Source organism: Simochromis diagramma, unplaced genomic scaffold, assembly GCF_900408965.1.
Source record: "Simochromis diagramma unplaced genomic scaffold, fSimDia1.1 OVJJ01000816.1, whole genome shotgun sequence".
In the NCBI taxonomy this organism is placed as follows: Eukaryota; Metazoa; Chordata; class Actinopteri; order Cichliformes; family Cichlidae; genus Simochromis; species Simochromis diagramma.
The window spans coordinates 16941906-16969308 of NW_024386908.1; positions in this window are offsets into that span (position 1 = coordinate 16941906).

Sequence of the window (27403 nt, forward strand, 5' to 3'; positions counted from 1 at the left end):
TTTTGGCCCTGGGGAGTGGTAGTAGATGTGTGTCTGAACATTCCTACTTGATTGTGTGATCATTTTTAAGACCCTTGTCCAGGCTTAAGCCATTAAATGTCAGTGCGGCTGGCTAAGGGATAGAAAGTTAAGGAGGTGTAAGCGTGAACTGATGTGCAGTCGCGAAAACTCGGAAAAATACCAGTTTTGCAGCCTAATGTGCTTTCATATAGGGACAGACACTATAAATGTGACCGCTCTGTTGTGTTTTGATGCAGTTGCTAACACTGAATGAGTAGCAAGCACCTGGATTGAGATGATGCATCTCTCTCTCTCTTTTGCTCTCTTGCAATCTTGTCACAGAGACGCCTTCTAAACGGCTGCAGATAGCACGAACGGTAGACATCTCGGTGTGTTATCTTTTCCCATTTCCTTTTGTCACTGTGACAAAAAATTCAAATGCAAAACGGGGGAGGGAAAAAAAAACAGAACGAAAGAAAGCGGGTGGGTGAAATGCAAAGCGAGGGAACTCATTTGCCGCCGTAGTCCCGTTGCCTGCTGGGCCGGTGAATGGGGAGAAGAAGCTGGAAAATGGTTTCTGTTCAGGGAGCTTTTCCACATCCCACTGCTTGTCAAAGCCGATACCTCTCTGCCTCTAATAGGGGCACAGGAGAGGACAGGCAGCATCTGCTGTCAAAACTAAATTATCTTCTGTCAACAAAGCAGAAGGGAGAACCGGCACCTCAGCCAGCCCCATGGTCACATATACACAGATGCATTTTACTGTATGACCATTATGGGTCACTTAAGGGAAGGCTAGTTGTGATTTATTTATTTATTTATTGACTTACAACAATTTTGTGGTCAGAAGCGCAGCGCTAAACTGCAGTTCGGTTGGAATTGGTCTTGGATTAGGAAGAATATATTATCAGCTAGGATTGTGCCCTGCAGCGCTCTGACAGCTTCATGATGGAGGGGACAGTCCAGAGCTGTCGAGCCACAAAAGCTCTGGGTCTCCCAAGAGGAAAATTGTGTGGGTGGTACAGAATCTCCATGAGTCAATACGTGACACCTTGAATCAAATTAGCTTGGGAGGAGATGCCACATATTTTTGCTGTGTTGGTCGGAGCTTAAGAAAAGGATTGCCAGCTATAATAAATGGTTGAGTGATATAAGATACAAGAGTTAAATGGAGCCACAGCTTAGCTATTATGGGAAACAGCAGTGAGCAGCCAGCCGTGGACTTTTGAGAGGGTGCAGCCGCCTGCAAACACCCACAGCTATGGGAGTTCATTGATCAAGGTTGATGACAGTCATTGAAAAAAAAAAAAAACCCTTTATGTTTAGATGTAGGAGTAACTCAATAAAAAATTTGATCTCATTTGAAGTTTCTATATGGTGTGAATGAGCTATTTTGGCTTTCACTACTAAGGCAGGAGTGGGCTGTTGTTTTTTTGAAGTCACAATATGTGTAATACATTTTAAATGTAGGCTAATTGTATAAAAAAAAAAAAATGAAAAGCTGCTCCTTAATAAATACCTACAAAAATTCCTCTGATGTAATTTGAATTAACAGAGAAGCTGGCTTATACAATGCAAGAGAGTTGTTCAGTTGTTCATGTTATAGATCAAAAGGCACAAAATCATCACTACTGACCAATCAGATCTCTGGAAAATAGCATCACCATTCGTGGAAGAGCTCAGACTTCTGTGCACAGATAGTGGGAGGATTTAGTTTTTCAGTGAGCATAATAGTCTTTGTCTTTCTCTGATGAGCAATACTAATAAATATAGATTCTTAGATGCAGCTTTGCTCCTTGATCATTGTCTGCAAACAATTTTACAACAATTTTAGTCTTTAATAAGTTTGAATAAAGGGGTCCTACTGGAACTTGTGGACAATATATCAAATTTGCACTAAGCCTACATTTTTCTTACATACATTTAAACTTTAATTTATTGGAAGAAATATAATCCATCAGATCCTCCAGTGTGTTAATGATGGTTGTGACATCAGTAACTGTGTTAAGCTTTCCTGTCGGTTAGGATGTCAGCTTTCCTTCCTACCTTCAAATGGGGTAAAATTTTATCAATAGTGTTTTACTGACCAAAACTTTTAAAGTGGATACACATGACATGAATACAGCAGTTTTCCTTTCACATTTACTCACTCATTACAGAAAAAAGTGAGTACAAAAAAAAACTAACAAGAAAACACCCACAAATATTTCAGTTTGGGTTTTTTGTTTGTTTATTTGTTTGCTTGCTTTTTAAAATTTCAAATATTGCATAATAAGACAAAACTGCAAGACAAAAATGCATTTTTTTTTTCACTCCTAACTAACTGAAGCCTTTCATTCAAGTACCAAATAAACAAATTGGTCCTCTCTTTCTGGCCAGACACGTATCATCACAATTTTGTTCATATTTAACAAAATAAAAATGCAGACATAAGTGTACACATTAGTTTTTGACTGCTAGTGAAAACTGTTTTCTTTACAAATGACTCTCTCACTGAACTAACACAGTCAATCCCTCAACATGTTTGTACTCTCTGCTCATATTTCCTTCATATTAAATATTTGTTTTGCCTTTTAAAGAGCTTATTTTAACATTGTACTTAACAACAAACAAATCGTCCCTAACAAAAAAGTTACTTCACGGGCCAAATTGCATTATATTTGTGCACGTCAATATACAAGTAGGGGTAACGTGGGCCACAAGTGGTCCCCAGGCTGCGAGTTTGAGATGTCTGATTTAGACTGTAATATGTCTTTAACGTCTTCACATTTTCTAATATTATAGTTTTATCTGCCATTGTAAAATCAGCTGTTCTGCTGCCAGGACACTAGTCCATGTTCTAATTAGCTGCTGGTAAAGAATCCCCTTTCATGTGAGCGTGCAGGGTTACCTTTGCGAGTTGATAACAAAATTCATGGAACTGCTTTGTCAAACTGCCAGTGTTAAGGTAAGTAATTAACGGAATACATGTACCAGCAACACATTTAAATTACAAAATATGAGTAACTGTATTCAGTTACAGTTACTGCTTAAATGGGTGATAATTAGAATACAGTTACTTTGTTGAAATACATGGATTACACAGCAGTCTTTTCCTGTTTCATATTTTAGGCTGTCCCCTCTCTGTAACCTCTCTAATTTTGGTAATTCTACGCATTGCCGGAAACAAAACTCGCAATAAGAGGTGCTAATGTAAGCGGTGATGGTTAACCCTAACTGTGCAGTGCAAACTCTGTTTGCATCAAAAAACACCACCTCCACCCTAAAGAAACATCTGGAAGTAAGTTCTTTTTAAAAATCTAACGTTAGCCTTCTGTAACTACCTTGTTTTAGTTGTGGTAGCTATCTGGGTTATGTGCCACTTCAGTATCTTCGATGTACTATTGCTGTGTGATTTTTTTAATATTAATGAAGGCTGCATTACAACCTGCTAGCTGCAAATAATCATGTGCAGTTCTGAAAGCAGATAGAAAGAAAACGTATTACTGATACAGAAATTGTTTTTTCTATACGAGATCACTGCAAAAAGTGCAGCCTTACCTAACGTCCACTTTACTGTTACTCATTTTATATTAAGATTTAAAAATCTAGTTGGTGTTGCTTTCAGAAGTGCACGGTTATTTGCAGCTAGCAGGTTGCTAATGCTATCCATCAAGTCTAACAGTCTGCAGTCTATGAACTAACTTCAGCTAACGCCAGCTAACAATGTTAGCTCCGTGGCGAGTAGCCTTCAGTAATAGTAATAAATCACAGAAATAGTACATTCATGTAGTTGTAACAAGCATGGCAATAGATCAAGTAATCCGAAGTATTCAGAATACGTTACTGTCAATGAGTAAGTTGACGGAATTTGTTAAAAACTACATTTTGGGCCATGTATTCTGTAGTGGAATACATTTTAAAAGTAACCTGCCCAACACTGTCTATATAGATAGATAGATAGATAGATAGTGGCTACTTAAAATGCACAGTCTTGCATGTGTAATCACTATGATGTAAAATTATGTTCACACCAGGGCGTAGATTTTGCATGGATTTTTGCATGTCCCCACCAATAATTTGATCTCTAAGAGTAAACAAAAACAAAACCGATAGAAAGAAAAAAAACGATCTGTCAGCGTCTCATTCACCTAGCAGTGCAGAAAGGGTTAAATTACGTTCTCTACTGGAGTCCTAAATCATGTGACAAATATGGCCAATGTGATTGGCTGTGCCTTTCAGGGAGCTCTATTTAGTTTTAGGCAAGCCTGTGCTGCAAGGACCTGCAAGGAGGAGAGCAGGATGGCAGCACAAAGGAAGAACCTGGATATAAGGAAGTATTTTTCAAAGAAACCTGTAAGTCATTAAGTCAAGTTCACTCATAAAATGTGTCCGTCATAATAACGTTACAGGCTATGCTAGGCTTTAGCCCACATCGGTCTAAAATTGTATGTAACCATGAATAATGTGTTTTGGAAACTAACTGCACAACAGGCAGCACTATTAGTTGTCTCAGTCTCAGAGTAGCATTTCTAATTTTGATTGAAACTGTCAGAGAAAACGGCAGCCTCAAGCAAGTCAGGATATTAATTTACAGAGGCTGTTAAAATTATATGTCTAACGTTAAAATGTTGGTGACACAATAATTTCGACGTAATGGTACTGACATATTCATAGGGTTCATTTTTGAGACAAAATATCATGAGGTAGTCATGATTGCAAATATTCCACCTTGTAGTGCACTACAAGGTGGAGTGAGTGCATTGCACTCACCCTACAAACATTACTGATGAGTCCAGATCTGCACAAATTGACAGAAACACTGAAGCAGCTACACATTTTATTCTTATTGTCATGTATGTCCTATTTGTCAGGTGACAGAAGAACCAACACAAAGCTCAGAGCAATGGTGATACAAGATCACAGGTGAAATTGGATGATGACTTGGTGGTTCATTACTGTATTTGAATCTATTTTTATTTTTGAATGATACCTTATATCAGAGCTTCCCAAAGTGTGGGGCCCGCCCCCTAAAGGGGGTTCAGAGCCATTGCAGGGGGGGCGCGACATGAAAAGGAAAATAAAAGAACGCTTGGACACTGCTAGCATAATGGACAGGTTTTTGACGGAGCTCCCGCACAAACACAAAGCAGGAAATGAAGCATCGATGAATATGTTTCCAAACCAACTTCCTTCCAAGCCAATGACTAGAAAATATGGCGAAGTATGTCTTCCCTTTCGCTTCACCTGCACAAGTGCCAAGGTAGGTCTCCCCTGCAGAATAAGTTTTCCCTGCGTCGGGAGCAGCGCTGGGTTGTTCAAATTAGGGACAAACAGTATCCCACATTCTTGATTTTTAGCCCACAAACACTTGTTGTAATAACTAACTACTACTGACATTTTGGAGATGTTAGGTCTTTATACAGTAAAGTTACAGTGGGATACAAATAATATCAGGCTGATTCTGCCACGATTTGTTTCCCCTGGTTCAAATCACGGACTAACAGTATCCCACAGTTGTTTATGCTTTTGAACCCATTTTGCACAGAGATGCATTTTTTGAAAAATGTATTGATAGCAATATTGAATATTATTACACAGGAAAAAAACAACTACATGTAACATAATCACACCGTGACGCCTCTGCCTTTGTAAATGGAGGGACAGTAACTGCGTGTGTAAATATATGTGGTGTGTAAAACCTGAAGATAGTCAGATTAACAGTAACAGTATTTTGTCTCTATCTGCCATTCTGCAATTCATCTCATGTAAACAATAACGTGGCGCACCAGCGTGACGTGAAAAAAGCACATACCTTTGAGGTTGCGTGACGAACTGTATTCCTCGTCCACAGGCAAACGCAAAAAAGGAGTTTTTAAAAAATCTCAGTTTTCAGTGATTCGAAATGCCATTTACGTGTAGATGAACTTTTTTCTTGTAAAACAAAGGGGGGCCTAGCAAAAAATGTTTGGGAACCACTGCCTTATATGGAATATGGCTGAAGTAAACGAAAGTCTAAAATACTTAGTCATTTGTTTAATAGTAATTTAACATTATGTAATTCACATATAAAACTATGAATTGTAATTTTAAAAGCATGTCGAATAGCATATGTAGGCAAGTATATTTCTCCTTTTTTTTTTATCAAGAAGCAAAGACAAAAAGGAAAAAAAAAAAGAAACGAGGCAGGGTTCAGTGGTTGACTCATCCGTCCCCTCCAATGCCAAAACCAAATCTACGCCCTTGTGTTCACACATGTACGCACACACTCACAAACACCATCTCCCCAAGCCGTTTCACAACTGTCCAGCCCCTCGTCCTTCTCCCTCTGTAAGTGCATGTGTCACTTCATTCCTCACCTGCATCTATTTTTCATGGAGGTAAATTGCATGGCAACGTTGTGCGCTGAACTGTGCCTCTGTAATCCACAGAGATGACCTCTAATAACGCTGGTCCTCTGCTTCTCAAACACACCATCATCTGAAAACGTCCACACAACGCTCTCTCATTCCAGCTACCGCTCATATTTTACATCTAAAGCTCTTTGCTTCAGGATTTCTTTCTTTTTTTTTTGTCTATTGCGTCAATGCTTCATGTGGATAATTTGTTTCTGGTTCTTAACCTACATCTAACCATCACTTTTTTTTGCATCCATCCTGTTTTTTTTTATCTGTTCCTTTTTATTTATGTTGATTTTTCCATACATTTGTTTCCATTTTGACTTCACTTTTATGTCCATTTATCATACTATTGCTTAAAATGTCTTTCATTTGTATTTCCTCTTTCCCCTTCAATTTGCTTTTCCCTGCTCAGTATTACTTTCCTTTCCCTTCTCCGTCATCTGATGTCCTCACTTAGATTTATTTCCATGACCTAAAATTTAAGTAAACAGTACAGTTCTGGTCTACACTGTATCTACAGTACTGTTAGTGCTACAGGTGTTGTAGACTGTTTGGCAGGCAAGTGGGAAGCCAGACACTCAGAGTTCACATCCTCTTTGAAGTGATGGAGGCTTGGGCTGAAGACAATAAACAGACGCTTTGATTGCCTGCAGCTCAATCCAGCACCCTCATGATCCTTCACACTGTAGAGGAGGGTATGGTATGGCCTCAGGCATATTGTCCTGTGAATGTGTGTTTGTGTGTGCGTATGTTTAGTGTCTATGTGTGTCACTATACAGAACCGTATGTTCTTGATTGTTGTATATCCCGTGGGCTCAGATTTGCGGTTTTGATGGCCAGTGGTGGTTGTTAAATTCTGAATAGTTTTAGTTGGAATACTTTGGTGTTTTTTTTATTATAGTATTATTAAAATTTTACTGCAAGACTTTATTTATTACCATGTATTAGGGTCATTCAAGAAACACCACAAATTTCTGAAATTGCAATAAAAATATTCTCTGACATTAAGTCATAATTATGTGAGAAGAAAAAAGGAAAATAGTCTGAGATTAAAGTCACACATTCACACAAAGTGTGAAAATGATTTTTTAAGAAACTACGCGATTCACTTTGTAACACTGGATTAATCAGATATTCTGTTAATTGTTATGTATTATAAGGGTTAGCAACCCAGAAATACTCTTCTCCAAAACCATATATATGCTTACCAACCAACATTTTAGGCCCACCGTTTGGACTGCACATTAACACAATACACAAATATCTAATCAGCTAGTTAGATGGCAGTCCTTTTAGACATGGGCAATCGATAAGCTGAAGTTCAAAGCAGGCATCAGAATGGGAGGGAAAAGGTGATTTGAATCACTCTGAATGTTGCATGGCTGTTGCCAGATGGGCTTCCCTGAGTGTTTCTTAGACTGCTGATGTTTTGGGATTTTTCATAAAAACATCTCCAGGGTTTCTAGAGATTGGGCCAAACAAAGAAAGAGAAAATATCCAATGAGTTGTAGTTCTCTGGGTGAAAATGCTTCATTGATGCCAGAGGACGAAGAAAGACCAGACTGCTTCCAGATGATAGTAAGTCAATTAACCACTTATTATAACCAAGGTATTAGGGCTGGGCCATATTATACCTTTCACGGTAATAGCGGTACAATGTTAAGGTAAAACGCGCATGTGCAATGCCTTTGTTTTCATACGCACACGGCCGAAAAAGCATGGCGGCAACGGAGAATTAGAAGGGAGAAAGCAGATTGTTGAGTGAAACAGATGAACCAGAATTGGTTTTTAAAAAATGGTGCCACTTCAGTGATGTGGAACTAGTGTGGTGTTTGTCCGTCAGATACACAACAAAGTTGTCATTTAAAAAAAAAAAAAAAAAAAAAAAAAAAAAAGATGACATAGTGTAGAGGATTTATACTCTGTAGACTGATGAAGAAGATGGAGGTTAGGATGCAGAAAGAGGAAGTTGTTAACACATCAGGTTTAATAGTTTTTCTTGCCAAGAAAAACTATGCCAAGTTGAGTTGATGGAATAAAAACACACAGTAAACATAACATTTAAACTATTACTAGTGTGTTACAAGTCAAGACTAAGCAAATTGTCAAACTGTAGCTGGTGAAAAAATAGAAAGCTGTTCTCCACTGATCTTATTACAACCAAATACAACTTAAAAACACCAAGCATTTTTTTCCTTACCTGGAAGTTTTCTTTCTGTGGTACTGTAGCACAACAGTTTTAAGGAGAAACACGCTCTATGTGTCAGAAGAAGAGAAAGAATAAAAATGAAAGAAGAGAATGGTGCTGCTTATATAAGGAGATGTGATAAGGACAGTCCACTGATAAGAGGCAGGTCCTTTTATCAGCACCAAATGTGGCCATAAATGAACGTTTAATCAGAATGTGACGTTTCCTCTATAAATTTGCAGAGATCATTGATTTTTGAAATGTATTTCCACTGAAATAATGAAGAAATTAAATGTGTCACAGCTACTTCAGGGTTAGCAAGAAAGGAGAAGTCACAGAAATGATGATTTTGTTCAAGAAAATCTTCCTAGAAGCAGGTGAATTTTGCAGTATGATCTTAGTAACTGACCAGGAGTTCACTGCAAGTCTGCAATGAAAACAGTAAAAGTACCTCATTTTTCATATCCAAATACATTAGATGTCTAAATGTCCTTAATTATATTCCAACATTCCAACTTATGTTTTCCTTCTTTCTTTAAGGCCAGCATCCAGTTTTAGAGAAAAAAAAAAAAAAAAGATACACAACAAAGTCCTTTTTTTTGTAAAACATGCAAGCCGGCCGCCGTATTTGTCGGACTAAGGTGCTCGTAAATCTGGGAGTAATCTGGGTCCTAAACTCTGTCCAATTCAGGTCCCAAAGTCAAATGAACACTGCAGCATAACTTAAGACTAAGTTAAGTCTAAATTCTTCCATCTTTAATAAAACGATCAGCATTGCTGCTTTACCAGGTGTAACTATGAAGTTTAACATCCAGGCATCCATGAAAACAGAATTTATTACATTTAACGGAGTTAGAAGTTAGCCGGAAGTTAGCTCGCTAGTTTCGCTAGTTACCTAAGCATGATATTGCATGTTCTGACTGAGAGATTTCTGAAAAAATGCAAACGTACTGCTCTGCTATCACTTCCAACATAAATGAAGACATGAAACTAAACAGCAGTGACGTTTGTAGGGTTACTGAAGTTGGGCTAGCTGGTATATAATGATGTGCTACGTGATCGCTAGCGACACAGCTATGTTAGCATAACACAAACAGTGAAGCTGGAGGAATCAACGCTAACACTTTTCCACTCGATAAAAGTTAACGTGAAGGTTCCTGATGGTTAGAGACAAATGCAATCACATGGCAGGATGCTGTAAACGGACCAAACTTCAGTCAGGAGAACAACTGAGATAATCCATCCACAATAGAAGTTTAGTCATTAATATACTGCAACAACATGTGAATAGAGCAGCTGTGATAGAATACAGCATTAATGAATCAATGGTACAGAAGTGGAGGAAGCAAGAAGAATGAGTTGAATAAAATGATTTATCTGACTGCTTTGTTTCGCTTAATGTGCCTTATAATCCCGTGCACCTTATGGTCCGAAATATACATATTTGACTTTATTTGGCACACTGCAGTTTAATGTTGCAAAGCACCTCTTTTTAACTTCAGTGGATAATATACATGGTTATGCTCAGGATATGTCAGCCCATTTCTACTGGAAATGCCTTTTGGTTAAACTTTCAGCAAGGAATTTGCATTTGAACTGTTAAATTTTTATATAACTTTAATGCACATAAAAAACAGATGCTTGTTTAAGTGAAAATAGATGGATGGGTTTTTTTTTTTTGTGCTAGTAAAGTTGTGGAGTTGTATTTTGTCTCGCAGAAATTATATTGTCAGTTATATCGTTATCACAAATTTTCAAATATATATCGTGATATATATTTTTGGCCATATTGCCCTGCCCTACAAGGTATGCAGAAGTCCATCTCTATTTGTTAAAAGCAGTAGATGTTACAGTCCCTATCAATATAGCACAGCACTTGCCCTGAAAGAGCTGACAAAGTCTTTTGCGACACATCAGCCAGCTTTGTAAGGCGTTTAAGCCATTTATCACGAGACCACCACAGGCTGATCAAACCTGGGTGGGTGTTACATTGTACCAACCGGCCCACAGCCCACACTGTGCTTTTTGCGTGTGTGTACCTGGTGCCAAATATTCCAAGCGGCCTAAAGAGCCCCTCATTCCTGCCTTCTGAATTAACGTATCAATAAAGCTGTTTTTCTAGTAGGAACAGGAACATTGAAAGTCTTTGGCCAAATCTGGCAGAACTTTGTTGATTGTATAGGAGTTATTTTTCTGTGAATCAGGGTTCTAATATTACTTTGCCATGATTTTTGGTATGATTTTTTTAAATACCAAAATCATTAGCTTCCAGGGTTCCAGGATGCTGAGCATGGTGCCTTAGTGTAACGGGAGTGGGCCCAGGAACTGATGCTTACCCTGTGCGCTTGACTGTCCTCTTAAACTCGTTCCATGTGAGGGGGCTTGGATCCAACTGGTGCTTTGGGAATGTTACCTGAGATAGTAATTTGCATGTGCCTTTAATTGTCAAAAATGAGTCCTCCTTGGGTGCTTTCTTCATGTCAAAGAGGTTTTTCACAAATTTTAAGAGATCTCTGTAGACGGAAGTTCTTGTGCAATTTTGGTTCGTATGTCGTTATGTCATCCTGTAGTGCCTCAAGTCCTTTCTTTTCTGCTTTTGTGGCCTTCTTTCACTGTTTCCCCAGGATCTTTCTCAGATGAACAGAATCAACTTTTGGAGGTTTCCTCAGGATCCTTCTTTATTTCACAAGTCTTTGGATTTCCTCTTATCTCCTGGATTTGAGCAGGGCTGATAATGTTTCTGTGCCGTTTGAATTTTGCTCGTCACCCCTTACCTTACCTAATATGGACAAAAATACCTGAGGAGCGTTCCCAGCACCTTGTTGAATCTATGCCCCACAGAATTAAGGAAATTTTGAAGGTCATCCGATGTAGTATTAGAAAGGTGTACCGAATACAGTGTCTGGTGAGTTCATGTTGCATATCTGACTGCTTTCTTTCTGATTAGCACTTAGAAGAAATGTTGCTACACTAAATATGCAGTCATCTAAAACAGAGTCATGCATGTGTTGCATGTTAAAAGCAACTTATTAGGCAATGACATTTGCACAAATTGATTGGTTGCAGTTTTTTAGTTTTAGTGTGAGTGTACAAAATTATTTTGCAGTAGTTTAGCTGAAAACGAATGACTGAAACTGACAATAGCTGGTGGGCGGAAGTTTTAAACTTTTACATTTTCTGCATTTGACATGTACTGCTGTTATTTGATTTTCTATACAAGTGAGGCGTTACATCAGTGCTTCTGGCTTAAAAAGCATTATGTCTCATTTTTGTAAGCTTCGAGCTTTCCGATAAGTTGAAAAATTACATGCTCCTGCATAACCTGATATTATTTTTCAAGGCCCCTGGGCTCATAACCCCCTCTCATACCCTTTCAGTGAAATATAGACAGCATTGTCATTTAGCAGTAACAGGGAAGTTTCTCTTAGTTGTTGTAAGGTTGGAAATATGAAGTTTTCATGTGACAACTGTGATGTATTTTTTTCATCAAACCCAAGTCAATATGTGTGGTTTGATGTAGGTAGGTGTGGCACACACACTTGATTCTCAGCATCACTTTCTTTGAATAGCCAGGCAGCTCATGACTAATCGCAGACAGAGACTCAATGATGAAAGCTGATCACATATGCTCTGCAGTCTGTGTGTGTCAATAACACACACACTCGTACAGACAGCGGCACCTCACAGAAGAACAAACAACTGAGAGTGTCATGATCCTGGCAGCGCTTATAAATCTGTCATCTTGAAACTTCTGTTGCACTTATGAAATCACTTTTTTACTATCCTGGACTTTAATTTGATGAAAAAAACAAAAACCAGAGAACACCGCAGGCGTATACATTTAGTTTTGCGTGCAGATAATAATTTCAATAATTTATTTGAAGAAGGAGCTGCTGTAGCCTTTTTGTGTCCCCGGGTACAAAAAGGTTGCCCTAGCAAACGTAGCTGCCTACCTGTAGCTACTTTTAACAATTTTTTTTTTAGGCTTAGCTCTGCTATCCACCTGTTATTTTAAACAGGTGGTTGCCTCTAAAGCCTTGATTATGCTTTCCATGTCTGTAAGCCCACTATGGTCCCCTTAAAGTACATTGCCTGCCTGTTTTTTGGGTTTTTTTACTCATCCAAAGAGTCTTTATATTACAATGCAGCAAGTGACGCAGTCATTGCGTCTCCAACTGTCCATGTCCACAATAGAGTATAATCAAGGCTTTACAATCCATACACTTCTACAGGGAGTGCAGAATTATTAGGCAAATGAGTATTTTGTCCACATCATCCTCTTCATGCATGTTGTCTTACTCCAAGCTGTATAGGCTTGAAAGCCTACTACCAATTAAGCATATTAGGTGATGTGCATGTCTGTAATGAGAAGGGGTGTGGTCTAATAACATCAACACCCAAGGTAAGAAAGGCTGAAAGACGACCACCACTGAACAAGACACACAAGCTGAAACGTCAAGACTGGGCCAAGAAATATCTCAAGATTGATTTTTCTAAGGTTTTATGGACTGATGAAATGAGAGTGAGTCTTGATGGGCCAGATGGATGGGCCCGTGGCTGGATTGGTAAAGGGCAGAGAGCTCCAGTCCGACTCAGACGCCAGCAAGGTGGAGGTGGAGTACTGGTTTGGGCTGGTATCATCAAAGATGAGCTTGTGGGGCCTTTTCGGGTTGAGGATGGAGTCAAGCTCAACTCCCAGTCCTACTGCCAGTTTCTGGAAGACACCTTCTTCAAGCAGTGGTACAGGAAGAAGTCTGCAACCTTCAAGAAAAACACGATTTTCATGCAGGACAATGCTCCATCACACGCGTCCAAGTACTCCACAGCGTGGCTGGCAAGAAAGGGTATAAAAGAAGAAAAACTAATGACATGGCCACCTTGTTCACCTGATCTGAACCCCATTGAGAACCTGTGGTCCATCATCAAATGTGAGATTTACAAGGAGGGAAAACAGTACACCTCTCTGAACAGTGTCTGGGAGGCTGTGGTTGCTGCTGCACGCAATGTTGATGGTGAACAGATCAAAACACTGACAGAATCCATGGATGGCAGGCTTTTGAGTGTCCTTGCAAAGAAAGGTGGCTATATTGGTCACTGATTTGTTTTTGTTTTGTTTTTGAATGTCAGAAATGTATATTTGTGAATGTGGAGATGTTATATTGGTTTCACTGGTAAAAATAAATAATTGAAATGGGTATATATTTGTTTTTTGTTAAGTTGCCTAATAATTATGCACAGTAATAGTCACCTGCACACACAGATATCCCCCTAAAATAGCTCAAACTAAAAACAAACTAAAAACTACTTCCAAAAACATTCAGCTTTGATATTAATGAGTTTTTTGGGTTCATTGAGAACATGGTTGTTGTTCAATAATAAAATTATTCCTCAAAAATACAACTTGCCTAATAATTCTGTACTCCCTGTATGTGAGGAACTCTGGACAAAGTTTCTTCAAAAATCCAAAGGATATGAGGCTCATTTTCACAACCAAGCACCTCACATCATCTATACCCAACATTATCAGTGAGCAACACTTGCAAACTGAGGTTAGCAATATAGTTATTGATATCATAAGTCAACAAGCCACTGGCTTCCGGCACAAAACAGATTCCAACACAAACTCCACATAAAGAGAAAAAACATACCGATACAGTGACTGTATGTATTTGCCTAGTCACACTGTAAACACGAAAATGAGTTAAGGTTAGCCAGCTAGCTACCACACTGAATATCATGAAGTGTTTTAACATTACTGTAGCTGTTGGCGTAAAGTTTGTTAGCATTTGTGAGAAGAAAACACGTTTATCTAATGAAGCCATTCTGGCCAAGTGTGAGTTTGGCCATCAGGGCGTACCTAAGACCAGGATCAACAGGACAATTAATACATGGAGGAACTGATTGTTTTGGTGAAGCTTTTCAAATGCTAGCGTGCTTGCTCCTGTTGCGGTAATCTATTGAAACTGCTGGGATTTTGTAAACTCAATGGCACTGTGTTTTTCCATGTTGACTTATAGCTGTCCAGATCATCCATGAACACCTTCTTTTGGTAAACCTCTGTAGTCTGACTCTGCGATATAGTCAGTTAAGGATCACGTAAAATGTAACTTCAGTGTACATCAGGAGTAATTCCAAAATGTTTTTTTTTTGTTTTTGTTTGTGGAGATACTTTAAGTGGACATGTGATTGAGAGACACCCCATATGGAAAAGATATATATAAATCTTATAAAGTTTGTATCTGTCTTATGTGAAACTTGTATGAAAAGTATACAAGAGTGAAAACAGATATAAGATCCCTTGAAAAATGATATAATGAAACTTGTATGTTTTGGTTACTTACTAAAACAATATATGAAAGTAATGAGAAAGTGGCCACTTTCATGAGTAAATCATGTAAGTTTTTAATATTTCTTTTCCATTTGGGACTGCCCCTGATAATCATGTTTTAGTGTTTCTCTTTAGTGACTTTCTCTTTTGTTTTCTTTTTAATGTTGTGCAATTTCTTGTATTATACTTATACTCTTTAGTTAAGTTTTTATTTTTTTCAACTTCGGATCTTTGTTTAGTTTCCTGCTAATTTTGTGCAACACTTATCCCTAATTATCCAATCAGTCTCCTCAGTGTATATACCACCTGTTGTCTACCCTCCAGTTGCCAGATAGTTATGATTCTAATGGTAATCAAGCAGTTTTTGCTATTTCCTAGCTATTTTCCCCTCATATTTTTCTGTTAGGATTTTTTTTTAACCTGTGCTTCAGCCTGAAGTTAAATTTTATACCATGTTGCTGAACCTTTGGACTGTTTTTGAGAGTTACCCTCTTTGCCTGCCATTTGTCTGCTCCGGTGATCTTGTTCAGTGCTCCTCTGTGTTTGACCCATACGTCTAGTGTCGTGCTTTTAGATTCTCAACTCTGTAAGCCTTTACACCAATTCAGAGTTTGAAAAATGGGGTAATCAACAAAGTAAAGCTTAAAGAAATGTGCATCACCTCCAAATAATTAGTGTCCCCTACTCTTCCCAGGGTTAATGGCTGCCAGTACCTTTAATAAAGCAGTAAGGTGCCCACTTGAGTGTTGTTTCTATAGGTTTCATAACAATTCGTCAGTTGTTAGCCAGGCACAAACAAAGGGGCTCATTTCTGTATTGAGCATTAATTTTTTTTAATTTGTCCAAATAACACTCAAAGAAACAGCTGATCCCCATTTTAACTTGATTCTTGCTGACTCAACATTTTTGTTATATTCAATTAGGATACTCTGATTGCTTTAGAGAAAAAATATTTATAATAAATATAATAAATTGTAATAAATCTGTTTTGGACAAAAACAGTGGATCATTTTTGCTCTTTTACTATAATTTCTCAACTGTGCAAATTTAGAGCACAATGACATTAGACAAAACGCGACAACAAAAAGCAAAAAAACGCAAGATTTATAGAAATCATAACATTTCAAAAACTACTCAAAAAAACAAAAAAGAGAGACTGTGTTAAAATCATTTTGAGAATGACATTGCAAGAATGTCCTTTAATAAAAAATTACCTTCACAATTTGATTTGTACCATTCGAGTGATATTTTTGATGATAACCTTCTCACATTTCAAATTTATGGCGTATGGTTAGATTGTTGGGTAAGTGTGTTATGTAAACATAAATGTCAGCATTTTAAAATATAATATAAGAAACAAAAATTATACAAATCAGCAACAGAGAAGATGGGGGGGGGAGGGGCACTTAGATCAGTGCTCTGTGCAACAGATAATCAGGATTGGGAATGGGGATCTTTAATGGCTGTCAATTAAAAACTAATTAGAGGGTGTAAGCTCAGCGAGATCGGTTATCAGTCCATTTATCATCACGCAGCTGTCTCAAACGTGCGCACACACACGCAGACACACACACACCTTATCATATAGACATTGTATTCAGTATTTTTTCTGGCTGTTTCTTTGCCTCTAGCGTTGTGCACATGGACTACAGCAACACACCTGCACACAGACACAGACAGTAAATACATATGGAGCTCATTCAGCACCAAACCAGCTGTAATAGACACATTCCCTCCTCCATGTCTTTCATTTACCAGGACAGAATTGCCTCTGAATTGATGGCAAATAGTGGAATTTGACCCAAATGTATTTCTATAAATGGCTGTGAACAGATAGACAAATGAAAACACATGACCTGATGAAATTGCAGAAATTCAAATTCAGTGAATGACTTGTACGGTGACAAGCAATTAGCGGCAAATGGAAGTATATATCTCGAGGGGCATCAATCTAACTTGAAAGGAGCATGTTTAGTAGAAGCACAAGTACATTGGGGTCTAGTGACTTTGCATTTCAGGCTTGATGTCATGTACTCAGACTGTTGTTCAAAACAAAGCATTCATCACTCATCCAGAAATTTCACACTAAACTCAATGTTGCACGCTGGTTATTACTTACATATATCCCCACATGCAGTGTAACATGGCACATGGGAGTGTTTTAAAAGGGTACTGGGTTAATCAGCTCCAAAACAAGAAAATATATTGGTTTAAATGCATGTTGTTCATCAGAAAAATCTGTTCTTTTATGCACTCAGTCCTTGTTTGTGGCTCATTTATTATGAATTAGTGCATCAGTAGGGTATGTAAGGAGGCGATCAGCCTGTGGTATGGCAGAGGTGTTATTGTTTGCTTTGATAGTGGTCATTAGCTCATCTGTTCTTGTGGGTTGGGTGTTTTATGTCTTCCTGGCAAAAGAAGTAATGGCAAAAGATTATGAGGGTTTTTTTGGGGGGGTTCTTAAATAAAGATTAGAACAACACAACACTATTTTTGTGGCAACATTATTTTTTTAGATTGAGTAATGTAGTGTAACATAATTATAGGATGAATAAATGCAACCTGAGGTAGGCTGTTACTGTTGCTAGCTGGTTGGTGCTAGGCTTTTCTTGGCTTCAGTCTGAAAGAAACGTAGCAGTGTTTAGAGTGAAATTGCACTATTTTGCTAATTTAACACAGTCTGTTATAACGTTTTATACCAGATGTGCTTCCTGACACAACCATCCCAATTACTCAGGCTTGAGATCAGCACTAGAACTACACTAGCTCGTGACCCCTTGGAGCTGGGTTTGAGGCTAATATTGGTAATAATTAAGTGACTAACATATAAATGTGCACAGCCAGGTTCACATTTACGATTTTATGACATGATTGAATTCTTACGTATTGTTGAAATTACAGCTTTACTGACCTCTTAAAATTCTGGAGTTACTCAGTGTTGTGAATGTGAACTGCTTGTGAAGTGAACTGAATGTGAAGCTGTATGTCACCTGAAGGCAAAGATGGGACTACTGGCATCAATACTGTTGGAAATGAGTGTCTATCCAGTAGTATTTTTTACTATTGAGTGGAAGCAAAAATCTATTTTTGACAACCCTACTAAACACAGTAATAACTTGATCAGCAAACCATTTGGTAGTTTTCTTGGCACCCGCACTTGGACTCATGAAATGCTCCAAAATTTCCTGGTAGACGGTTGTGTTGAATTTGGACTTGATAAAACTGTGGTCCAACCACACAAACACTAGTAGATAATATGTCACCCAAAATACTAACAGACTGCAGAAGCTTCATGCCTTGGATTCTGTGCCTCTTCAGTCTTCCTCCAAACTTTAGCAGCTTAATTTATAAATGAAATGCAAAAATAACTGGACCACAGTCCAGTTTTTGTTTTCTTAGCCCAGGTAAGATGCTTTCGATGTTTTCTATGCTTCAGGAACTGCTTGATATTAGGAATGAGACAGTTGTAGCCTCTGTTCTGAAGATATCTATGTTTCTCAGTGCATCAAGTTCTTGATGCACTGATGCCAGCATCAGTCTGTCCCTTGTGAACCTCTCCCAAGTTCTTGATTCAAATTTTGTTTAAAATCCCAAGCCTTGAGGCTTAATCATCCTGGTTGCTTGTCCACCTTTTTCTACCACTTATTTCCAAACAATTATATACAGACGTTTGTGCATGATCCCTTGTGTCAAGTGTAATCACACTCAGTGATCTTCAGCATCAGTTTTCAACATGCAGGGTAAATTTTGAGAAGAGAAATATTTACTCCAATGCACAATCTTCTCCTAAACTTAACAGGGTAGTTGCTATTTGCTCCTAACAATACAGCAGCAATTGAAAACAATGAAATGAAATGAAACAAATGAAAGGTAAGTCAAAACAAATTGCTTAACATACAAATATATCAAATAGTAAATGAACTGTAGTCTAATGACTGAAAAACCTTTAATGAAACAGCCTTCTTACACGGACTTTCTCGGGACCATTAGTTCTGGGCAATAGCACATCGAGGCGCAGATCCAAAAAAAATATAACTATTTGATGCCATGGAGTGAGAATGTTTTTGTATTTTCTGATCGTTGTTGCCGTTATAACCGGTAGCTTTTCTCTGCAACTTTTTTCTATTGTCTGCATCCGGTGCTTGGACCAGTTCTGCTGCTGGTCCCAATGGTGGCGAAACAACGCCATCTGCTCCCTCTTCGTGGCCGCCAGCTCGGCCACCATTCAGGACAGCGCCTCCCCTGGCTGGCCTGGTTGTGGTTCCGCTACGCCACACAGGTTTTGGCACCAGGTCCGTCATGACCTGACCACACATTGCACACAATGACACTTCTCAAACTTTCCATCATACTTTTATTTCCGGTTGTCAAATCTTACACCCGGCTGCAGCTTTTCAGCTGTCAGCCACACCAACAACAACGTCAGGACCCAGTTCATTCTTCTTTTATGTAGGGGAGGCATGATAAGCTGCTTGAGCTCAGGTGTATCAGCCTCCCCCCGTGGCACGAACCACGGCCCACCACATACACATTTCTGTTAACCGTCTTAGTTAAAATCATCTGGACCCACTAACGCACATTTGCGGATAAGGTTTTGTGTTTAAAGGGCAAATTGGAATAAATTACTTATTAGCTTTGATACAGAAGATCACTGATACACTGCTCAAAATTAATCAGTAGGGTCAGGGTAGGTGTTTGATTCTGCAGCGTAATTTTCTGTGACTAGAAATTAACTCGTTCACGGATGAGACTTTAAGGTATCATCTTTCAAAGCTTTGCCAAATGTTTGAGTCTTTTTTTTACTCTTCAATATGAAAGTGTTTAAAACTGAGTGCGACAATAAATAATCAGCCTTTTAACTTAAATTGAGAATCCACTTGAGGGAGAGAGGTTTGATGATGCTTTATCAAATTGAAATCCACTAAAATATTTTCTAATTGAGTGCAAATGCATTTGAATCCCTATTAGATGTGGTTAAGTAGTCTTTTAAGGTAGATCTTTTAGTTTAGATATGTACAGTTTTATTACTCTCACTGCAGGGACATTTATTCTGCCAACACTGAGCCAATTCCAAATTGGAACAGAATATCAAAATCCAATCCTAGTCTTCAGTTTGTTTTGCATGCCAAAGACAAAAGCTTTGTTAGAGATATAATACGCACCCGCATTCATCTCTTCTATACCAGAGTGAGAAAGACTGAAATCAACACACATTAACTTGTGAGGTTTATATAAATTAGTTCCACAAAACATTTTCTTGCATAATAGTTTACGTTTTGTGTTAGAAATTGCTGTGTTAACAGAAGATAAAATCTAGGGCTATTTCCAAAATCATTTTACAACAACAGGTGAAGTTGCATACTATTTTTTGACAATAGAAAAATTCAGGGATTTTGTTGCAAAATGCCCCACATTTTTCTTAAGGAGCAAAATGAGTAATCAAAGGCAATTAGAAGTATTCTAAAAGTGAGAAAATGATAACTTGTAGCACCCTTGAGTCCATGTGTGTTCTCTTTCATGCTTTTTCAGGGCTTTTGAAGAAAAAAAGAAGCATAAAAGAATTCATTCTTTGAAATCTTTTCAAAAGCTTTGCCCTCAACATTGAAATGTGACCTAATTTGCTGAAATACTACAAACAAAATAAAATTACACACTTTGAACTACATGTGACCATCGACTTGGCAGTAGGAATACTGATGTAGGCTGCTATGCTGTTTTGTACCAACTACAAATGATGCAACGTTGTTTTAAAGGAAGCCAACTGAGCTACAAAATTGAGATAATCCTTCCAATTTCAAAATTGGACACTTCACAAAGAGAAAGTTTTTTGCAAGGACTTAATATTTATTTGTTGTTATTTTTTCAGTTCTAAGTGATTTTAGTTAGCATTTTTTTTCCTGTCATTTCAAGCTTCTACATTTTTTTCAAAAAAACATTAGACACTTTAATATTTGCTTTTACATGGGGCTGAGCTAATGTTCTGATAATGTGGCAGGTCACTGTGTCATTTTGGTTACGGCTTTTGACATATCGTGACTTTTTCATAGTCATTAACTTCACTGGTCCACTGTCCTTCATGAGTCAGTTCCAGATCCAATCCAATGAGCGAAGCAAAAACTTGTGGCAAATCAAATCAGTGTAGGTCAAATTACATGTTTTACATATCAGCTCTCCATTAAAAAATGGACACAAGTTTAAAAAGTTAAGCCCAACTGTAACTAGCTTAAACGTGGATTCTTTCTAATACCAGCAGTGGGTGACTGCTGTGGTTAGAAAGAGAAGTCAGATTGTATTAAAGTCATTAACAAACGAACTCTACTTCTTATTTGTCTCCGTGCCTCAGGAAACTTCTTCCATCTGTGTTTATGACCTCAATACATTATTTCAAGCCTTATTCAATACATCATGTTAATTTTGTAACTCATCGTTAACTTTAGAGTAAAACAAATGATGGGGGTATATTTCGGAATTCACAACCTAAAAGGCCTGCAGAGTCCTCAGTTTCTCAAAAGTCAAACTACACCTTTGAACAGGAAAGGCAGCTTCCTTTCAGCCTCTATGGGGCAGCTGCTCTTGACCAGCAAACACACAGTCATAGTTCCACTTTGATCAGATCATCTGACATAGTTATATTTCAGGCTAGTCTACATATTTGTAGGATTGTCACTTGCAGAGCACCAAATTTTGGGAGGAAAGTATGATTGACTAACGTTTGTGTCACTTGATTTACTCTAAGTTGTTCTTAATTCAAAGGTGAAGGAAATAATTTGCTATTTTGCAGTTGATGTGGTTATAATAGTTGCCTCTGAGAGTGTTGATTTATTTGGAGGTGGAGAACTTATCAGGACAAGCGTGTAATTAGCACAGATGGGTGGGCTCAAAGCTGTGAGCACGGTGCAGTGAGTCCTGTAAATCGTCACGTAGTCGTCACCCTGAACATTTAGAGTCAAAACCCCACATTGCTGATGGTGTGCTTCATATGCAGGTGATAGGAGTCCTGAATTTGTGATAGTGGCATAATAGACTGAGCAGGGATAATTGTAAGAATCCAGTATGTTAAGTTTATATCCAACAAATGAAATGAGATTTAGTTATAGAAAATGGTAAATTGTTTAAAAGTGTGTTTTTGTTTGTTTGTTTTAAACAGGCTTTTCTAGTCTGCATACGAATGATATTCTTTGGTGAAAGAAAGGTTATTGTTCAGCAGCTTTATATCCTTTTAAAGTACAGTGTTGCACAACTTCACTAAAACGTCTATCACTTTGATCCAGTATTTAAAATTTGACTTCAGTCAGGCCATTATTTCTTTATACCCTACCTTGATCTCCTCCTTTTTGGACGCTAAATGCAACAATGACCCCACATTACTTTAAGTCCAAGAAGTTTAACTCTTTGCTCACTAAATCCCCTGTAATCCTTTGATCACACAATAACTCTTCTCACTTTTCCTTTTTGAATTGTCTCTTGTGACTGAAGCACAATTTGCAACTAAGCACAGACTTTGAGAGAAATTTGTTTCACAGAAGTCAAAACTGATAAACAAAATTCAAACCATGACCAAATTATGTTTCTCTTACCTTATAATTGTTAGAATAATGAACCAAGAGAGCTAATTTAAAGGAAATGTTAAAGCTAAGCTGAGTACAGCAGTGGCAAAATGTAAGACAGGACCCCTGAGCAAGCAGGATGAGATCTCTCAGAGATCCTCAACCATCTATGTATTGCAAAATATATGGACGAGAAAGAGGTGGGTGGTTTCACGAATGAGAGTGAAAGGTAGAATGATAGAAGAGCAGTGAAAATGACAGGCCGAGGTGATAACGAGAGAATTGAGTTTGACATCTTGGGAAAGCAGAAGTGATGTAAAGAAGAGACTAAAAGACAGATATCCAGGAGTGTAAGTAGTGACTACAGATCCTCCCTATTGGACTTACACATAAGCTTCATGATTAACTTAAGTGCTCATGTTCTGTTCATTTGGATTATCTTATTTAATCTAGCTTCTGACTATAATATACATAAATCAAGTATTGCCAGAAAGAAGGCTCTCTAAAGTCAGTGCCACAATTTCATTGTACATGTACAATGACAATAACAGGCTATGAGTTTCTAATCTAGTCTAATGCCCTTTATATATATATATATAAACCATATATAGTAGTTATACATAATGTCACAGTGAGTGGAATTAGATGACCCAGATGCGGAGCTCTTGATGAAAGACTTTTTACAGTGAAAGTTATTTCAGTTAACATTTTAACATGCACGCAATCCACAGTGCTCTTCTCCTAGTTCCCCGATAGTGCGTGGTAGTGCGTTTCTGTCCCCTTTCCAGAAATACACCAGTGCTTGTGATCCACCTCCAAAAAATACATTCCTCCTCCGTTCCTAGTGGAAACAAACACAACAGACAGTAAGTCTCTCTTCTTGCAGGTGTACACATTCTTCACGACACAATGCTTGGGCTACTACCAGGCTTAGTGCAATACTCCAGAGCTGACTGTCACCCCACCACACCATTAAGTAGCTCTGCTCAAGACGGTGGACGATTGGAAGAAGCTAGACACCGAATTAGTCTCAGGTGTGGCGGCTCTAGCGCGGAGGTGCTTCCGGGTCAGATGTCACAACACGTAAACAATCACCACAGGATGGAGAGGAAGAAAACGGAGAGGAAAACACACACAAAAACAAACACAGGCAGGTCGACCGGTGGGGACTGTCCTACCATGACACGTAAGTAGTACAGCAAATTAGCCACTATTGAGTTATGAACTTTCTGAATTTCATTTTAAGGTGTTAAATGATGCAAAAAGGTTAGAGTCAAATTCCAGGCCTTGTTCATTTTCTTAAAATGCACAGATAATATATGAATGTTTGATAACACAATGCAAACAGTTAACATATATTTGTACTTTATATCACTGAAACACCACGACTAAAAAAAACCCAACTAAGATTCATGTCTGCCTGAAATAACATTGTATTGAATTTTTTCACTACCTGTCTGTGGTACAAGTTAAAGGCTGCTAGTGAAGAAATGCCCCCAATTTAAACAACCATATTACAGTGTTCTTCTTAAGCATGAAAACATGCAATTGGAGTAAGAGACTAAAAAATGAAACGGGGTAACCAAACTATATTCTGAGACATTAAATCCAGTTGCTTTTTTTGTATTACCGTAAACCACATATCGGTGTGGATAAATGAAGCAAAGTATGTGAGCAAGTCCAAGCAGGTAATTCATTTTGCGTCATAAACACTAACGTGACTCATTCATACCAAACGCACCTTCCCAGTTTGATGGTATGTTAAGGATGCAGAATTCCCCATTGCTCCCACTGCTTCCTTGCATCGCTGCAAGCTGTTTCAGCCACTCCAGCATCCACCTGCAGAGACCACTGGGATCCTTACTCATCACTCCCCAATTTCTCTGTGAATAATATTTACAGGGAGTGATGAGCCCGGGGCTTAGATGAAAAATTTTAAATGTATTCTGCTTCTGTAATTAATCAGTCATTTCTAATGGCAGTTTTCTAACTGAACTGACTAGATTACAACCACCACTAGCACAAGATATATCTTCAACTTCACTTCTAAGGCTGGGATTTAAACATTTTCACTTCAAAATGCTGTCCACATGCAAAAAGAAATGAAGAGAAGACATGCATGTTTGTTAATAGTTGTGTGGTTGAATATCAACATGTTCATGTTCTTTTCAATTAGCATATTTAGAAGGCAATGAGATAAACTAATGAATTTGAAAAGCACTGAAAAGTATGACATTCTGCCCATTTGGGATTCTGGATCACATCCGGTCACCTTCCAGTCTCCAGATGTGTGTGGAAAAATCCACTTAATAATCAATTTGGAAAACTTGCAATAACTTTGCTGTCTTTGAAATGTTTATTTTCTATGACACCACACTTTGTCATTTGCCTTGTCAACATTTGTCACTATAGCAGTGCGTATTACTGTACGTATGTGCGCATGTGTGGTGTCTAGACAGGAGAAGCCTAATCTATTTTCCATGTTCCCATCCGGTCCTGTTGGAGCCTTTGAATGGTAGATAAACAGAGCGGGGCTAAGGCTGAGGCTTCATCAAGAGGATTAAGTCTGTGAGTCTTATCTCCAGAGGAGCCTCTCTGCCTCCTCTTTCTCTTTCCCTTCCCAACAGGGGACTGGGGACTCTCACCACGCGCTGCAGAGTTCAACCCCAGTTCACACATTTTACAGTACAAACCGCTGCCGCGAGCTCCAAATCACCCAACGCACCCTGGAATTCGAGTGAACGCAAAACCTAAAGTTGTGTGAGGATTCTGTCGCACCACAGGAGAAGTCCATTTACAAGTTGTTTTATTTTTTAAGGAGCGGATTAGTGTCAGCTGGAATAAACACAGACACCCAATGCAAAGGATTAATTATGAAGAAGAAATGGAGCAAATATGATGAAGTAAGACAAAAATCAAATACAAGTATTAAAATATGTCGAGTCTGCTGAGGATGTGTTGGTTATGCAGGGACGCTGCCAGTGAGAGACTGCCACAGAGTCGAAAGTACAACATTTGAATATGAAAGAAAATGGAGCACAGAATGTACATTATCAATTTTAGAATGACTGGGGGGAAAAAAACAGGAAAGAAAGCAAAGTAAGAAACGTAACATCAAAATGTTGTTGGATTCAAGTAAATCAGTTTGTATGTGGAAAATCATAAGTGTTAATTTAGGATAATGAATAGCATATATATTTGGCTTATTGAACTAAAGAAGTGCTTAATTAAAAACACACACAAACAGCTGAGCCAATGAATCAGCCAAAGTCTAATATCCAGGATTTTCTTTTTCTATACACTGAATATATATCTGAGAAGATGCCAGAGAATGTATTTGCATATTGTCTTGCATGCTTTACTGGTGATAATGACGGAGCAAGTGGTAGTTTTGCTTTGGTGATGTTTATTCTCGACTGAATGCCAATAGAGCAAAGGCACAGATAACTGTGATTTCCACAAATGGTAACCATGCGCGAGATGTGCTGCCAGCTCTAGTTCCTTCTCCTTTTCCTCGACTCCTGCTGTGGTAATCACCACTACCACCATCACCGACGTCAAAATGTTAAAATGGTCTTCATCCCTCTTCTGTAATTTTAATAAGGTGACAGAATTGGAAAAGACAGACTCCACATTTTTTGTTAGGAGAAAGCTGCAATCTTAAGTTAAGGACTGTGCTCATAAGCGAGGGTAGTAGTACATCCATTATTTCCATGTTTTTCTATTTACTGTGCAGTTGCGCAATCCATTTTGGAAGCATTTGCTGGAAGGGTATTAAAATTTTTTGAGTTGTCAGGGGTGTCTAGGGGAGACAGAAGCGCTGTTCATCCAATCACGTGTAGCTCATGACAGCGAGGGCACAATGTGCAGAAACATCTTTTTAAACCTATTCGCCTCTTAAATCTGACATCATTAGCCATTTCTGGGTCCAAATGCTTATTTGGTTCCCATAGCCAAAAAAACCCTTCAATATCACTGAGAGTTAGAAATGGCTCAAATCTTTCATCACCAATAAAGTTTTAACGTTTTGTTCTGCACTCACAGGTGTTAAGTTTCACATCCAGGCATCCATGAAAAAAGAAGATTTACAAAGTTTAACGGTGTTGGAAATTAGCAGGAAGTTAGCTTGCTAGTGTGGAATTATATAGCATTATATAGCTTTTTAGCATTATACTGTTTAAACATTATACTTTTAAGCAGGCCCCTGTGTGACCTTAGGGGTAAGAATAGTTGAAGCAACATCACAGGAAAAAGATGCATAGGTGATACTAAGAAATATACAGAAGTTACAGTAGATAACAAAAGGGCAAAAGGGCAGCGTTAAGAACAGTCGAACACCTTGGATAAGTATAGACTAGAAAAGCTGAACTAAGGAGGAGAGCGTAAACCCCTGGCGCAACACACTTGACACCTACAAAGCGCACACTCATGACACTTGACATGACCCGCACACACACACACACATTGCAGATAGAGACATGTACATCACACACACACATAAACAATTAAGACATGCATTTAGGAAAGGGGTTAAAGATGCAAGACCTTAAAAGGAAAGGTTGAAGACGATAGATGAGGGAGGAAGAAGTTGTTTTGATTGAAACTGTGTATGACGTATAGGCGAATGTGATATCAGAATAACAGGAAAGGTGGAAGGTAAATAAGGAACTTTCGGAATAATATAAATGTAACAGTTCGAAGGACTGCCCTTCGAATCTGCTTTATGCTGAGCTGATTCCCTCCTGTGCAGGGATTGAAATAAAGAAGTTGATTGAATTGAAGAGGTCTGTCTTGAGTCGTTCATTTTGGTTTTTCTCCAGGTCAGAAAAAAAGGACTGGGAGCGGCATCAGTACGCCGTCACTAGTTTTCATCTAAAGATGATTTATCATGTTCTGACTGAGGGATTTCTAAAAAACGAAAACGTATGGTTCTGTTATCACAAGAATACAGGAAACTAAA